At 53.5% G+C, this 15,624-nt stretch overlaps 1 protein-coding gene across 3 annotated transcripts in view; it reads right to left on the bottom strand.

Annotated features, from left to right (window-relative positions):
* KCNAB2 (potassium voltage-gated channel subfamily A regulatory beta subunit 2) overlaps window positions 1-15,624 on the bottom strand; it is a 96,195-nt gene that overhangs the window by 71,190 nt on the left and 9,381 nt on the right. The window contains exon 1 of one of the 3 annotated variants that reach the window (XM_086344203.1): window positions 1,462-1,579. The exons of the other annotated variants lie outside the window; for them this stretch is intronic. The gene's annotated coding sequence lies outside the window, so the exon portion shown is untranslated. Of the gene's footprint in view, window positions 1-1,461; window positions 1,580-15,624 lie in introns of those variants that run through there. 3 annotated transcript variants of the gene reach the window in all.

The following is a 15,624-nucleotide window of genomic DNA, read 5'->3' as shown; positions in this document are numbered from 1 at the left end:
CACATCCCCCAAGTGTAGTGGGAGAACTGGGTTCACAGGTCCTGTTTGCTCCCAAGGTTGAGAAGGACAGAGTCAGTCCAGGGCTCTGGAGACACACACATTCCTCTGCAAAGCCCCCATGTTGCTGAGCCACACATACCTCCACCTGTGGGGAACTCTAAGCAGATTAGTTCTCTGGGGACAACAGAAATGATGAAAAAGGTCCTTTTTTTTTTTTTTTTTTTAAATGAGGAGTTGAAATCTGCATCCTTGTAACTTCCACCCACGGGGTCCACTTCCGCTCTCCAGCCTCTGAGCTAAGAATAGTTTTCATGTGTTTTAAGTGGTTGGAAGAAAAACAAGAGGAGAATATTTCATGGGACATGAACATTATATAAAATTCAAATCTCAGTGTCCATGAATAAACTTTCATTGGTGCAGAGCCATGCACATTCAGCTGCCATAACAAATGCCACATGTGGTGGTGGGGGGCTGTCAATGGCAGACATTTTTTCCTCCAAGTTCTGGAGCCTGGAAGTCCCAGTTCCAGGTGTGGGCATATTCAGTGTTTGCTGAGGACTCTCCTCCGACCTTGAGGATGGCCGCCTTCTCCCTGTGTCCTCAGAGGCCGAGAACAAGCTTGCTGTGGTCTTTTCTTCTTATAAAGGCACTGAACATGGGACCCCACCCTGACCTCATCTAAACCCAGTATCAGTTGTTATGTCCAATTCTGTGACCCCATGGACTGTAGCCTGCCAGGCTCCTCTGTCCATGGAATACTGGAATGGGTAGCCATGCCCTTCTCCAGGGGATCTTCCCAACCCAGGGATTGAAGTCAGGTCTCCTGTGGTGCTGGTAGATTCTTTACTGATTGAGCCACCTCCCAAAGATCTCAACTCCAAAGAGTATCCCATTGGGAATTAGGGCTTTAACATCCCCAGGTGGGGCTAGTGGTAAAGAATCCACTGCCAATGCAGGAGACACAGGTACAATCACTGGGGTTGGAAAGAACTCCTGGAGGAGGAAATGGCAACCCACTCCAATATTCTTGCCTGGATGAACTGATGGACAGAGGAGCCTGGCAGCTGCGGATGAACTGATGGACAGAGGAGCCTGGCAGCTGCAGTCCATGGGGTCGGAAAAAGTCAGATATGACTGAGCGACTGAGCACTTTCCTTCATATGAATTTTGGGGGACACAGACATTCAGGCCAGAACACTAATTCACATATCAGCTATGACTGCTCTCACATCGTGTGGCAGAGCTGAGAAGCTGGGACAGAGGCTGCACAGACTGCAAGGCTAAAATGCTTACTTTCTGGTCCTCTGTAGAAAAGGTTTGAAGAGCCCTGTTTTAGGAGTTACTGAGGCGACACCTCCCTCCTTGAGCAAAGGGGCTTTGGGCAACCTTCACACACACCCTTTGGAGGCACAGACCCCCTGCCCCCAGTAGGACTCCACCCCCATCACTGTGAGCACACACCTGTTTCCTGGGTCCACGTCTCGGGCAGTACCTCTCTCCACGTGGTGCTTCAGTTGAGTGAGGTCACCGTAGAAAGCGCTCAGCCAGGCCCCCATGGGAGCTCTTGGTCCCTGTTCATCTCGTGTGGTTAGGTGAGTTTGGATGGTTTGGTGGTTTTCAAGCCAACTCTGGGATTCTGTTGAGTTTTTAGCATATGAGATAGCAACCTCCTCTCTGGGGATTGGACGCTAATCCAGTTTAATAACTGATACCCAGAAGCAGAGTCATCTCAAAGGCGGTGTGATGTGCAGCGTCTTGCCCGGCTCTATTCAAAACCTCTCTTGGGGAGGGGGGGCAAATGCAGGAGGTGTATTTGTCAATGCTGGTGGCTGGAGGGGCCCCAGGTCACGGTTTGGGGGATTCCTCACTGGTGCACACTAGCTCTCCATCCTGTAGTCCCCACCCAGGTCATGTCAGGAGTGAGGGGTCTCTTGGAGGCGTCACAGAAATGCAAACCTTCACGGTTGAAAAGCTCCTTGTGGTTTTTCTTCTCTTCCTGGGAGATAACCTTCCTGGTGACGTGTTATGCAAACTTTCCAAGTGCTCCACACAGGCCATGAGAAAACGCCTACTCAGAATGATGATTGGGCACTACAGTCTGTCTAAAGGGTCCTTTCCTTCCCAAGTGGTGGACGTGTTGCAAGGCTCAAGGTTTGAAAGGACTCCGTGTGACTCATGGAGTGGGAGGTGGGCCCCAAGGACATCACAGGAAAGAGGACCCCCAAGAGGGCCTGCTCTGCCTTGCCCTGTGGGGGCCCACCTGTTCCTCCCCCTCAGATGTCTGGGGAATAAAGCAGGGAGGGTGGCTAGCAGGTGGGGCCCAGGGCTTTCCTGCGGCTGTTAACCTTCGGGGTCTGAGGTTAATCATGTGACTCAAATGTGTCTGCCCCAAAGATGTTCCTTGCATGAGAGAAAGCAAATTACTGCAGAATCTTTTTTGACTCAAACGACATCTCCAAAGCCCTAACCAACATCAGCAATCTGAAACACCACCAAACAAACCCCCATTGTTGGGAGATGTCTTTTGATGGATTGGATACCCCTCTGGATGTTGGAGCATCTGATGAAAGACATCTATGGTGGGGACCAAAGCCTGTGCAGCGAGGGGCCACAGGGCGATATTTTGGGCTTTGTGAATCTCTGCCCTGTGAAAGCAGCCAGAGACAATTTGTGAATGAGAGGGTGTGGCTGTATGTCAATAAAACTTTATTTATAGGGATTTCCCTGGCAGGCCATTGGTTAAGACTCTGAGCTTCCACTGCAGGGGACATGGATTCCACCCCTGGTTGGGGAAATAAGATTCCGTTTGCCAAGAGGCATGGCCAAGAAAAGAAAAAACAAACAAAAAACTACTAAACCTTTACCTACAAAAACAGGGACTTTTCCTGGTGGTCCAGTAGTTAAGACCTCACCTTCCAATGGAGGGGATGTGGGTTTGATCCCTGGTTTGGGAGCTAAGATCCCACATGCCTCTCGGCCAACCCCCCCCCCCCAAAAAAAAACATAAAACAGAAGCAATATTGTAACAAATTCAGTAGACCTTAAAAATGGCCCACATCAAAAAAATTAAAACAAAAAACAAAAAACAGGTGGTAGGCTGGATCTGGCCCTTGGGTCATAGTTCGCAGAACTTTTATCTCTAAGGACTGAGGCTGAAGCTGAAGCTCCAATACTGTGGCCACCTGATTCCAAGAGCTGACTCATTAGAAAAGACCCTGATGCTGGGAAAGATTGAGGGCAGGAGAAGGGGACAACAGACGATGAGATAGTTGGATGGCATCACCAACTCAATGGACATAAGTTTGAGTAATCTCCAGGAGTTGGTGATGGACAGGGAGGCCTGGTGTGCTGTAGTCCATGGGGTCACAAAGAATCGGACACAACTGAGCGACTGAACAACTATTAAAAGAGGTGACATCCACCAAAAAAAGATGGAGTGTGGATCCTTACAAGATCCATGGCACTCGCAGCTCTGCTCTGTTCTTTTGTAGGGACATTCTGGTCAGGAAGGGGACCCCCTCACTTATAGATGACTTTCATGCTGCCTGCTGGCCAAGCCTGTGCCCTCACTGCCTAGTGGGGTGCTGGGGAGGAGGGGAGAAGGCACAGAGGCACTGTGCCCCCTGAGTCCTCATTAACCTCTTTTACTTTGCTAGTAATTCTGATTTATCATTGGACTGCAGGCCTGATTAATCTGTTCCTAGTAATACACGTAAAGCCTCCCTCCTAACCGCTCGCCAGGGACAGCTGGCCACTGTTGCAGGCTGCTGCCTCTGATGTTGACTATTTTTGGTTCCTCTTCTTGCCTCATTTATTTTTGATTTGGGTTGCTCACACAGACTGTATGTTCTCTTTCCCGCTCCTGCACTGAGATGAAATAAGTGTAGAATTTTAAAATCCTGCTCATGGTGCCTCAACATGGCACCTGGAAGGTGCCGTCGGAGGTGGGGCTGCCTGCCCTCGAGCTCTGGCCTGCAGCCTTGCGTCACTCTCCTCGACACAATGACCCGTCCACTCCTGGGGAAGGGCTGGGCCTTCAGCACCCTGCATTGACACTGGGCTTCGAATAGCTTGGGGTCCAGGACACCTGAGTGCCCTCTGAGGGGTGTGGATGGAGAAGGTACCAGACGTGCACCTGAGCAGCATCCTTGACTTCATCCTTGGGCGAGGACCAGTCCAAGCTGCTGGGGACTGAGTGCCGAGGTTCGAGGAGCCAGGATAAAGGCTTCCATGTGCACTCATTCACTTAGCGTTCACCCCACACCCTGTGAGGCTCATACTGCTTATTACCCATCACTGGTGATGGCTGGGAAACTGAGGCTCAGGGTGGGTAAGTCAGTCTGGCCATGGCCCCCCAACAGCCCTGGGAGTCCCTCCTCTGAACCACAGCTCTGAGCTGTCCCCCAGAAGAGAGGAACAGTCAAACACCTCCTCCCTACAAGGGTGAGACAGCATGCTTTCCAGGGTGAGAGTAGAAAGGGTGGGGGGACAAAAGGCAGAGTCAGGCGGGAGGTCTCATTAGGAGACCATCGATGATCCAGGTGGGAGCTGGGGAGGCCCAGGCTGGGGTGGCCGGGTGACTGGTGGAGTTGGGAGGTGGAGACCAAAAAGCCAGCTCTTAGGTGGATGTGGGGCCTTAGAGGAAGGTGGGGGTGCAGGGTGACTCTCAGGTTTCTGCAGAAGAACTGCCAGCTCCTGAGATGGGGGAAGTGGTGGGGTGCAGCAGGTTGGGGGTGTTCTGGAGACTGGTGGTGGCTGCGTCCAGTCTGAGGAGTGCATGGAACACCCATGTGGGGCTGGGGTTCTCCTCCCCTCTCTTCTGTCACTGAGCCTTGGCAGGTGCCACCCCTCTGCCCAGGACACTCTTACTGTGTGTCCCCACTCAGATGTCACCTCTCCAGGGGCCCATCCATCATGTCAGCATGTGCATTTCCTGAGGAGCTTGTACCCTAACCTGTGGAGACACCACCTGGCTGTCCTCCAACCAGACGGTGAGCCCACAGGGCAGCCACTGGGTCAGTCTCATTCCCTGGGGAATCCTTTGTCCTGGGACATGGTGGTGCTGAACATGTGCAGGCAGGTCACACCCACTCAGCATGATCATGTGCTCCTTCTTCCTGCAACCTCAGCACCTCCTCCAAGGGGTTTCATGGTGGGAGAGTGCAGCCCACACAGGCCCAGGTTGGGACTGCAGGCCATCACTGGACTTGACAGTCTCTATCAGGTGTGGAGTTCCTGACCAGGGTGACCCTTGGTTCATGACGCATGTACAGAGGCAGGTATGCATGCATAGACATAGAGCACATGTATATGCATGTGAGAACATGTATATACACTTGCACACTATCTCTACCATCTCCACCTTCATCATCTCCACCAATTTCATGACCTTCACCGTCTTCACTTCCATCACTTCCACCACCTCCATCTCCACTCCCTCCGCCACCTTCATGTCCATTACCTCCACCACTTTCATCTTCATCACTTCCACCTCCACCACCTCTAGCACCTCTACAACTTCCACCTCTATCACACCCTCCACCTTCACCCCAGGCTGCCTCCGCTTCCTCCAAGCACTGCTATTTTGGAATCTCCCCTGCTGAACAATGCTCTGAGCTTAAGTTCTCACCTCCATGCCCATGAGCCCACAGATGCATCTCCATCCCACCCCTCTGACCTGAGGCCCAGGTTCAGGACCTTGGCTGCCTGTTGGCTCCATCCACATGGCTTCCCCTGGAACATTCTCTCTCTTGCCCATCTTCACTGCCAGCCTCGGGTTGTCCGCCTGTCACCAGAGTCCCATTCCCTGATGCTCCTGTACCTATGGTAGCCCCAACACCTGTTCCTGCCACTCCCCCTGGGGGAGCAACATCATCTGCTGGCAAAGTCACCCGCCTTGGGGTCCAATGCCATGGCTGCTTCTCCAGCCTGCCCCGGTCACCCCATACTATCACACTACAGCGGTTAACCAACAGTGGGGAGGCATTGACACTTTTAATTTCTAACACCTCTGTTATTCATATCTTCTAAATGACCTTCCTTGATGCCCCAAGAAGCAAAGAGCTGGGGCAGGTCTACTTGACTCCAAAGTCAACATTCTTAAGGCGACTTCCTGCCATTTTTTCCAGACTCTCAGATGATTCCTGGAGAAGAATGCTCTCTACAGCTTTCCGGTCTAAATCTTTGACATTCGAATACCAGCCCAGCCCCTGGGCACCCTCATCCCCAATAAAATCTCCCTCTCTTGCCTAAATCCAACTGGGGGATACAATGTACTACCCACCCCTCTTCCCCTTAGGCTTTCCAACCCCTTTTATTTACCTGAGCAGGGATGAGGAAGGACTTGTTAACTTGCCCTTGGAACATGAATAACCTTGGACCAGGTATTCCACCTGTGACCAGGGGAATGGGGATGATTGGAGGGGGAGGGGCAGGCAGCAATTCCCCAGTTCCCCGAAAACAATCGCTATGAGATCCCCAAGACAGGGATTTTTCAAAGTCTGTGTGTTCTGGTCATACTTCAGATAGTTCTTGAATCTAAAATTTATCTACTTATTTTTCTAGTGATCTCTAAATTATGACAAGTAATGTTGGCTTTCCCTTGATTGCAGGAACAGCGAGTTTCATTTCAAAATAAGCCTATTTAAGAAGAAAGTTTAACCATCTAAAAGAGAAACGCAAACTCAGAAACAGATCTGGCTGTGTGCACATATGACTCATAGCAGCAGATGAAAGGCCGGTGGCTGGAGTGTGGAAATACTTGCCAAAGACAGAGACAGGCAGACAGACAGAGAGACAGGGGGACCAGAGTACAGGAGAGACAGTGCTTCCTGAACCTGTGGCCTCAGAATCTCATCTCCGGAAGTCCCAGGAGGAGGTGCATAGACTGCACAGGGCAAAGTGAATTCTGGGTCAGCATGCAGTCCTTTCTTTTTTTTTTTTTAGAACTAATTTGAAATCCCCCTTTGTGAAAGTGTATCAGAGTTCCTCCCATTATAGGAAGTTTATCCAGACAGTCTAGGGAGAGACCAGAACCCCGGCAGGATGGAGCACTCCAGGCCAGCCCTGGGGAAGTGCTATAATGACGGCCTGGGTGCAGGATGTGCCTCTGAAGGTGTGTGTGTGTGTGTGTGTGTGTGTACACACACACAAGCACACATGTGCATACACACACAGACACACACACGGGCCCACTCTATCAGCCGGCAGCCCAAGGTCTGCTGTCCGTTCACATACCCTGTGAGATGCCAGGGAAGCCCTTTCCTCCCACCGCCTGTATGCTCCACCCTGGCCAGTCCAGGAAGGTGGCACCGAGCTCCACATGTGGAAGGACCTGCAACCTCATGGTCAATGTCCCAGACCAGCACCGAGCAGCCTCCTGCTGCTCTGAAAAGCAGATGCTCCACAGGGCCAGTGAAGACGAAGGACTCAGGTCTCCACCAGGTAGGCGGTGATAGCCACAAGGTCCTGAGAGCCATCTGGGTGACTCGGACATCCAGTCAGAGAACATTTCAAACATAGCCTCAGAGAGTGTGCCCCATACCTCTGGGGGGAGGCAGAAGGGCTGGGCCCGTTCCCACCTCCCCTGGGATGAAGTGTACCCAGGAGTGTGTTTGCTCTCCTCTCTCTCCTGCCTCAGTGGATCCTCCCAGAGTGATGGAGGAGGGGCTGCTCCCTCTGGGAAGCCAGGCCACAATCAATTCAACAGGCATCTCCCCACCAGGTAGCCCAACATGAAGCAGCCCCTTGGAGGAGGCTTGGGGTCGGGGGGCCCCACACAGTGTGAGATCTGAGTGGGGGTGTGCTGGGGGGCAGAGCTGTGTCCCCAACATTCCCCCACCCCTGCTCTCTTTTCATGATGAGAGCATCTCTCCCCCATTCTGGTGCCAGGAGCTTGTCCTTCAGGGGGAGAGGGTCTTAAACATAAAGAACAGTGGGACCAGAGAGCTCTGTCCCCTGTGCTGGCCACCATCAGGGGGACAGGGGCTTCCTGCTGCAGAACAGGGACTCAGCTGACTGCCTGGAGGGCCTTTCCTTGTGAAACCCAAGCCCTGCCCTTCATCCCAAAGAGAAAAAGAACTGCAGGTCTAAATGGCCCACCTCCAGGGTTCCCTCCCCACCAGTGCTGGTGAGAAGATCTGGGTGAGGCTGGACTCCCCCTGCCCTGCCACTCACCAGCTCCCTGGGGGGCGGTTGTGCAATCTCAGAGGACTCCAGGCAGCACCCAAGGGCAGAACTGAGCCCAGGGCACTCTGCGGCCAGCACGGTGCGCATCTCCAGTCGGTTGGCTGAGGCTGCAGTGCTGCGAGTACCTGGCTGGGGCGTCAGAGACAGAAGCTCTGCATCCACCTCTGAGTGAGATAATCAATGAACCCAAGAACTGTGGTTTCGGGGAGGGGGCAGGAGGTCCAAGCACACGCATACCCTTCCCCCAAGTGGTCAGACCAACAGTGAACCTGGTTTTCCCCATTCTTCAAAGGGTATCCTGAATAGAAGGGACAGAGAAATGTCTCCTCACCTATAACAGTGGACTGGGGTCTTTCCAGCTGAGTCAAGGTGGGAGGAAAACACAGAGTTGGGGGTAGGGAGGAAGGGCCACCCCCCCCACCCCCCCGCCTCCTGCCGCCAGTGATCAGGGCTGCGATTCCTGCAGTGATTCAAAGCCTGACTCAGCAGAGACACGGGAGAGAGCAGAGGCGGTCCCAGCTCTCGGCAGGCGGATGGATGAAGCAGCTCCAAGCTGCTTCCCTGGTCGGGGGAGAGGGGTGGGTTTTTTAACTGCTTACCCCCCAGGATGGCAGCAGAAGGGAGAGGCTGGCATGCTGGTGTCCCCCTGACAGGCAGTCTCAAAGCTGGTCTCTCCAGTCTAAGTGGACGCATTGGCGCCCTCTTGTGCCACCAAGCAGTCCCTGGACACACAGTCCCCAGTCCCCTCCCCCAGTCATGCTGGAGTCTCTTTCTCTCTAGGGCTCTGGATGACCTGGGGCCGGGAGGCCTTGGGGAGTGGTGGGTGTTCTCACCTCACCCGCGGTGGTAACACTGAGGGGCTGGTGGTGGGCTGTGGGGATGGGGGCCGCCTACTTCTGGCCAGTGCTGCTCAGGGACCTCTGGCCACCGTGTCCAGCTAGCCTCTCCCCTGTACTTGGCACAGTCAGTGCCTGGCACAGCATGAGGCTGACTATCCGTGGCTGATCCCCGGAACTTTGCATGATCACACACACGGCGGTGCCGGACCCCTGGAATTCAGGTGGATTTTAATGGTGACCCTTAGGAGATGCTGGGGGATGGACCTTGTTGTCTTTTGTAGAAGGAATAGGGAGGCTGAGAAAAAGGCTGCTCGCCAGTGTCTGATGGATCCGACTAAACACTGTAGCATAAACTTGCCCCTCCCTGGGGAAGCACAGACTCACATCCTGAATATGGGGGGCTCTCTGAATGCCTCCCATCTGCCCTTGATGGAACACGCTGTCCTGTCTCACCTGCTTACCCTGTCACCCACAGTTGAGCTCTGTGAGGCCTCCCCAGGCTGCTTGCCCACTGCTCTGAGGCCAGGAGGAGCCTCTGCCCTCTAAGCACACTGGCAACTGTGGACAGGGTGACTCCATACTGGATCCCATTCCTCATCATGGGCCCCAGCTCTGGGTGCAACTGCTGGCTTTTCAGTAGGGTGATCCAACTCAACCCAGCTCAACCCCAGGTCCACCTGCCACCCTTCCACTTTTGCCCCGTAGACAGTAACACCTGACATGCGGTCCCTCTCAACGACGAAGAATCAGAAGACCAGAAAGAAAACCACAGAGGGGGCTCTGGGGGCAGTGGTGGGAATCAGTGGCAGAAACCTGCTGTAGTGGCTCAAACCATGTCCCTGCCCATCAAAGAAGTGAAGTGAAGTGAAGTGAAAGTTGCTCAGTCGTGTCCAACTATTTGCGACTCCATAGACTATACAGTCCATGGAATTCTCCAGGCCAGAATACTGGAGTGGGTAGCCTTTCCCTTCTCCAGGGGATCTTCCCAACCCAGGGGTTGAAGCCAGGTCTCCTGCATTGCAGGTGGATTCTTTACCAGCTGAAGCCCAAGAATACTGGAGTGGGTAGACTATCCTTTCTCCAGCAGATCTTCCTGACCTGCCCATCAAAAGACATGTCAAAGTCCTGATCCCTGGTACAGTTGAATATGCCCTTCTGCAGCAAAAAGGTTATTGCACATATAATTAAGGCATGTTATCTTGGATTGGGGCTTCCTAAGTGGCTCAGTGGTAAAGAATCTGCCAGGAGACATGGATTTCAATCTCTGGGTTGGGAAGATCCCTGGAGGAGGAAATGGCAACCAACTCCAGTAGTCTTGCCTGGGAAATCCCATGGACAGAAGAGTCTGGTGGGCTACAGTCCACGGGGTCACAAAGAGTCGAACATGACTGAGCTCCTGAGCATGTGCAGGCACATCCTGGATTGACCTGTGTGTTAGTCACTCAGTTGTGTCTCACTCTTTGTGACCCCGTGGACTGTAGTCTGCCAGGCTCCCCTGCCCATGGGATTTCCTAGGCAAGACTACTGGATTAGGTTGCCCTGCCTTCTGCCAGGGGACCTTCCCGACCTAGGGATCGAACCCACGTCTCCTGCATCTCCTGCATTGCAGACAGATTCTTTACCACTAGCATCACTTGGGGCGGACCCTAAATCCAGTGACAGGTTTCCGTACAAGAGGAGAAGACACAGATGCAGAGAGGGAGGCATGGGACGGAGGCAGAGTTTGGGGTGATGCATCTACCAAAGCAAGGAGGGCCAGGGATGGCCAGTGACGCCAGATGTCGAGAAAGGCCTGGAGCAGACTCAGAGCCTCCACAGGGAACCAGTCCCGCAGGCACCTTGATTTTAGACTTCCAGCCTTCAAAGCGGCCAGCGAACAAACATGGCCATTTTGAACTCCTCCACTTGTGGTCATCTTCTCCAGGAGCCCTGGGAAGCAGACTCACCAGCCACCCTTGGAAACCCCCTAACCTTAGCAGGTTGTAGGTGGAAGCTGCTCTCTTCGGGGGTTGTGACCCTCTGCTGGGGCCCTGTGCCCCCAGCCCTGGTGCAGTTCCACACCTTGAGGGGAGTGGGTGTCTGCAGGCAAATTTCTGCAGCTCTCTTGCGTTAGTGAATAGGCTCCTGGGGCTCTCCCCACTGTCAGGGGACTGTAAGAATAAACAACAAATGATTTCAAAGAGGATTACACTGCTGGGACCACATGACAGAGGCATGAAAGATTAATATCTTGCCCATGCAGCACTACACTAGCAATTCGAAAGCCAGCTTTACTCCATCTCATCCATTAAAGGCTCTGTTGAATTAAAAGGGATGCAAAAGGAAGCCATCAGGCACTGCGCCTTTGCAATCTTGTAATGAACAGGAAAAAAAAATGCATTTTTAAATGAAAATACTCATTGAGGGTGAAGCTGTGAGGAAGCTACTCCAGTGAGGCGTTGCTGCTTTGGGGGTGTGCGGCACAATTTTCTCAGAAAGTTATCAGGTAATAGAGGCCCAGAGCCTGGGATCCAGAAATCCTACTTATATAAACATAACCTAACCATTCAAGGTCCGTCTAGTCAAAGCTATGGTTTTTCCATAGTCATGTATGGATGTGAAAGTTGGACCATAAAGAAGGCTGAGCCTCAAAAAATTGATGCCTTTGAATAGTGGTGCTGGAGAAGACTTCTTGACAGTCTCTTGGACAGCAAGGACATCAAACCAGTCAATCCTAAAGAAACTCAACCCTGAATATTCATTGGAAGGACTGATGCTGAAGCTGAAGCTCCAATACTTTGATCACCTGATGAGAGGAGCCAACTCACTGGAAAAGACCCTGATGCTGGGAAAGATCAAAGGCAGGAGGAAAAGCGGGCAACAGAGGATGAGATGGTTGGATGGCATCACTGACCCAATGGACATTAATTTGAGCAAACTCCAGGAGACAGTGAAGGACAGAGAAGCCTGGAGTGCTGCAGTTCATGGGGTTGCAAAGAGTCAGACATGACTGAGCAACTGAACAACAACCATTCAAGAGGAAATAAACTTAGATGCACACCAGTGCTCATGATGGCACTATTGGGAAGGGTGAAAAATTGCTAAACCCCTAAGATCATGTTTAAGTGAATTATGGAAAAATGATGGGATGTGAGTCAGTTTCTTGCAGTGATGACTCCCTGTTGGGAAGGTGCTCAGGCAGTGATGTGAGTCAGGGAAGTGGAGAGCCCCACGATTCTGCCGGCAGGAGGGGAAAGCATCCAGGACATGGGGAGGGGGTCCCACCTCCCAACTGCATCACTGCTGACTCAGTGACCCCCTTCTGGTGGGGTGTTTGTGTGTATGAGGCAGGGGAAGACAGACTCTAGGGGTAGCACGGGGAGTCCCACATGGGGCTCTGCCAGCACCAAGCTGGGGGCTGGGCTGGGCCTTCTTGTGCTTTCCCCTTACCAGGCATCCTGGCCACTCTGGCCCAGGGGCAAGGCCACGAGTGAGGTGATCCGAGGCCCAGAGTCCTCTGGTGGCTGTGAGACCTGAGATTGAGCATGAAACTCGTCCTCACCCATGAAGCACCAACTTCTGGAGTAGCTGGGAGGATTACGAGTAAATGCTCGTGGGTTTCAGCAAGAGCCTGACAGAGCAAATCCCGGACCAAGGGCAGCTGCTGATACAAATAAGGACAGGAGAGTCACCACCCTAGCTCTCTCTTCTGCATCATCATGGTCATCATCACTGCTGTCATCAGCAACATGATCGGCATCATCGACACCACCACCATCTTCACTACCATCACCACCGATCCCATCGAGACCATCCCCACCAGCACCATCATCATGGTCATCATCACTGCTGTCATCAGCAACATGATCATCATCCTCATCAGCACTACCATCATGGTCATCATCATTGCTGCCATCAGCAACATGATCGTCATTCTCATCACCACCATCTCCATCATCATCCCCACCAGCACCATCATCACCACTACCGTCACCACCAGCATCAGCATCCTTTTCCAGCATCATATGAAGTGCCTGCCTCCTTTCTGGAGCAGGGCAAAGGCTTTCGGTCATCTAGCCTCCCTCCTGGAGACCATCAGCTTCCCTGGAAACCTGCCCATGGGACATGGCCTTCTCTGTCTGCCACCTGGGACCACTCAATCGGGATGCCCCGGGATGGTTTCTGCAGTTCGAAGGAATTATCTCCACATGATTAAGTGGCTCTGCTATAAACACATGAATGTGGCTGCTGGGCACTGAGCATGTGGTCTGTTTGTGGAGGCTGCCGGGTTGCAGGACACGGCTCATCTGTCCAGATGCCAGGCGGCTGGGAGCCTGTGGCCATCAGCCTGTGATGCCAGTCCCTGGACCATAGCTGCCTCAGCACACAGGCTCTGACACCTGGCTTTGTCTCACCCTCAGCTGCAGGGGTGTATCCCTGCCGACTGCCACCTCTGGCTGGGTGCCAGGTCCCAGAGGCCACGGCTGCTTTGCCTTCCCTGGGGCACTGCCTGTTGTTCAAGGTGCGGCAGGATTGTGCCCCAGGATATGATACTTTGCAGACGATCCATCAATGGAGCGGTCTGCCTGAGGGAGATGGAATAAGGGAGCCCACAGTGGGAACAGCCTGTGCCTGCTTCCAGGTAGCCCAGGCCTGGTCCCATGGCTTCAGCTCAAGGACTCAAAGATCACCAGGTGGCCAGTGCATTGCAAGTCAGCTCCTCCAAGCAGGGACTCCGGAGGTTCCTGGGGCAGATGAGTGGACAGACGGGGAGGCAGGAGGGCAGTGCCAGAACCGGCACTAGGACTTCATTCCTGGAATGGAGCCTCACAAGAAACAGAGGGGTGGAGGGTGCTCAGGACTGTGGCATCACCTCTCCGCAGCTCTGAGCCCTGGAGATGTGAACACAGTGAGGGAATGGGTTGTGAGGGTGGGCCTTGGACACTTGCAATGCAGTGGCTCGAAGGACCAAGGTCTCATGGAAGTCGAGGAAATCAGCCTGGGTCAGGCGAGATTTCCTTAGGCTTACAGGGAGGGTGACGGCCCTGGAGGTCCTACCCCACCAGCAATATTCACCCACGTGCGGCATGCTAAGTCACTCAGTTGTGTCTGACTCTGCGACCCCATGGATTGTAGCCCACCAGGCTCATCTGTCCATGGGATTCTCCAGGCAAGAACAGTGGGGTGCGTGGTTATTTTCTCCTTCAGGGGATCTTCCTGACCCAGGGATTGAACCTGAGTCTCTTATGTCTCCTCATTGGCAGGGGGGCTCTTCACCAGTAGTGCCACCTGAGAAGCCCATATTCACCCACATGAACAGAGCAGTGAGTGTCTATCTGGAGGACTAGGCACTGGCTGTCCGGTTAATGAAAGAAGGGAAGGGACTGAGTTGGGGGATGCAGGTGCACCCCAGAAGTGCTCTGATGAATGGAGGTGGTTCCGGGGATGCTCTGGCACTTGGTTTCTGCCCAGGGGTTTCACTTCTCTGATATTCCTGAGTGAGGTGGCAGCCACCAGCCTACCCTGTTCTGCCTTCTGGGAGGGTCCATCATTTCTGATCATTGCCAAGCACCTGCTTCTGCCATGCACCTGCCCCAGGGCTGAGCTGGGGGTACAGAGGTGACTGGACAGACATGACCTATCTTCAGGGTGCACATATTCTAGGAGGGACCAGACACTGGGAGCTCAGAGAGACTTATGGGATGCTGGCTGGGGGCTCAGGGAGTGGACACCAGCTGGCGGTCAGAGAGTTGCTTGGGGGCCCCATGCTGCCAACAAGTCTGATGCCTCCATGAACTCCAGTTTCTCTCTCCCTAAAACGAGTGGCTGGACCACATGGTGTCAAAGAGTAAGGAGCCCAAAGGGACTTTCTTGAGGACTGCTGGCTACTCGAGCTCAGCCCACCCACTCGATAATAAATTAAATAGACCCTATAACAGTTTATATGCCTGCTGGCTCAGGGCTGCTTTAGAGACCAGGGGCTCTGCATGAACCTTGGAGAAAGTGCCCTCTCATCCCCTCAAGGGACTGGGGAAGTGTCCCCTGACCTGTGCCCTCAGCCCCTGACCCAGGGCCCTTTGCTTGCAGAGGCCTGGGTGACTGGGGCTGCACCTGCCGCCCCCTCTCCTGCTGCTCACAAAGGCTGCTGCCCGGGGCCCATACGCCTGTACCGTGGGTCCCCGCCTGGCCCTCGGCATCCATACAACCCAGCAGGTGGCTGGAAGCCTCCAGCAGTTCCCCATTGTTACCATGGTTACCAGGCTACAGGAAGGTGGGGAGAAACCCTCTCCTCCACATCCCTCCCAGCAGTACCCCAGTGGGCTTTGCCAGAACCTTCCAGCCCTGGGTGAGGAAGGGAATGAGAGCCCAGCCTGATACACAGGCTTTCTGTGTGTGTTTTGTCGGGGGGCTGTGGCAATCATATTAGCTGAGCAGCTCAGGGCTCCCAAGGGAACTATGGGCAGGGGACAGGGTGGGGGCCTCCAGGGACTGTCAGCTCCCTCTCCCCCATTCTGGATTCATGACCCAGCTCAGACCCACAGAGGGGCCTCATCTGTTCTTTTGTTCTTTCCAAGGTCACGGGATGCCTGAAAAGCCATTGCAAATCCCAACAAAATAG

The sequence above is a fragment of the Bos grunniens genome, chromosome 16 (assembly GCF_055505025.1).
Source record: "Bos grunniens cultivar Pamir isolate PY7600 chromosome 16, Bosgru_T2T1.0, whole genome shotgun sequence".
In the NCBI taxonomy this organism is placed as follows: Eukaryota; Metazoa; Chordata; class Mammalia; order Artiodactyla; family Bovidae; genus Bos; species Bos grunniens.
This window is presented reverse-complemented; position numbering and strand designations above follow the sequence as displayed.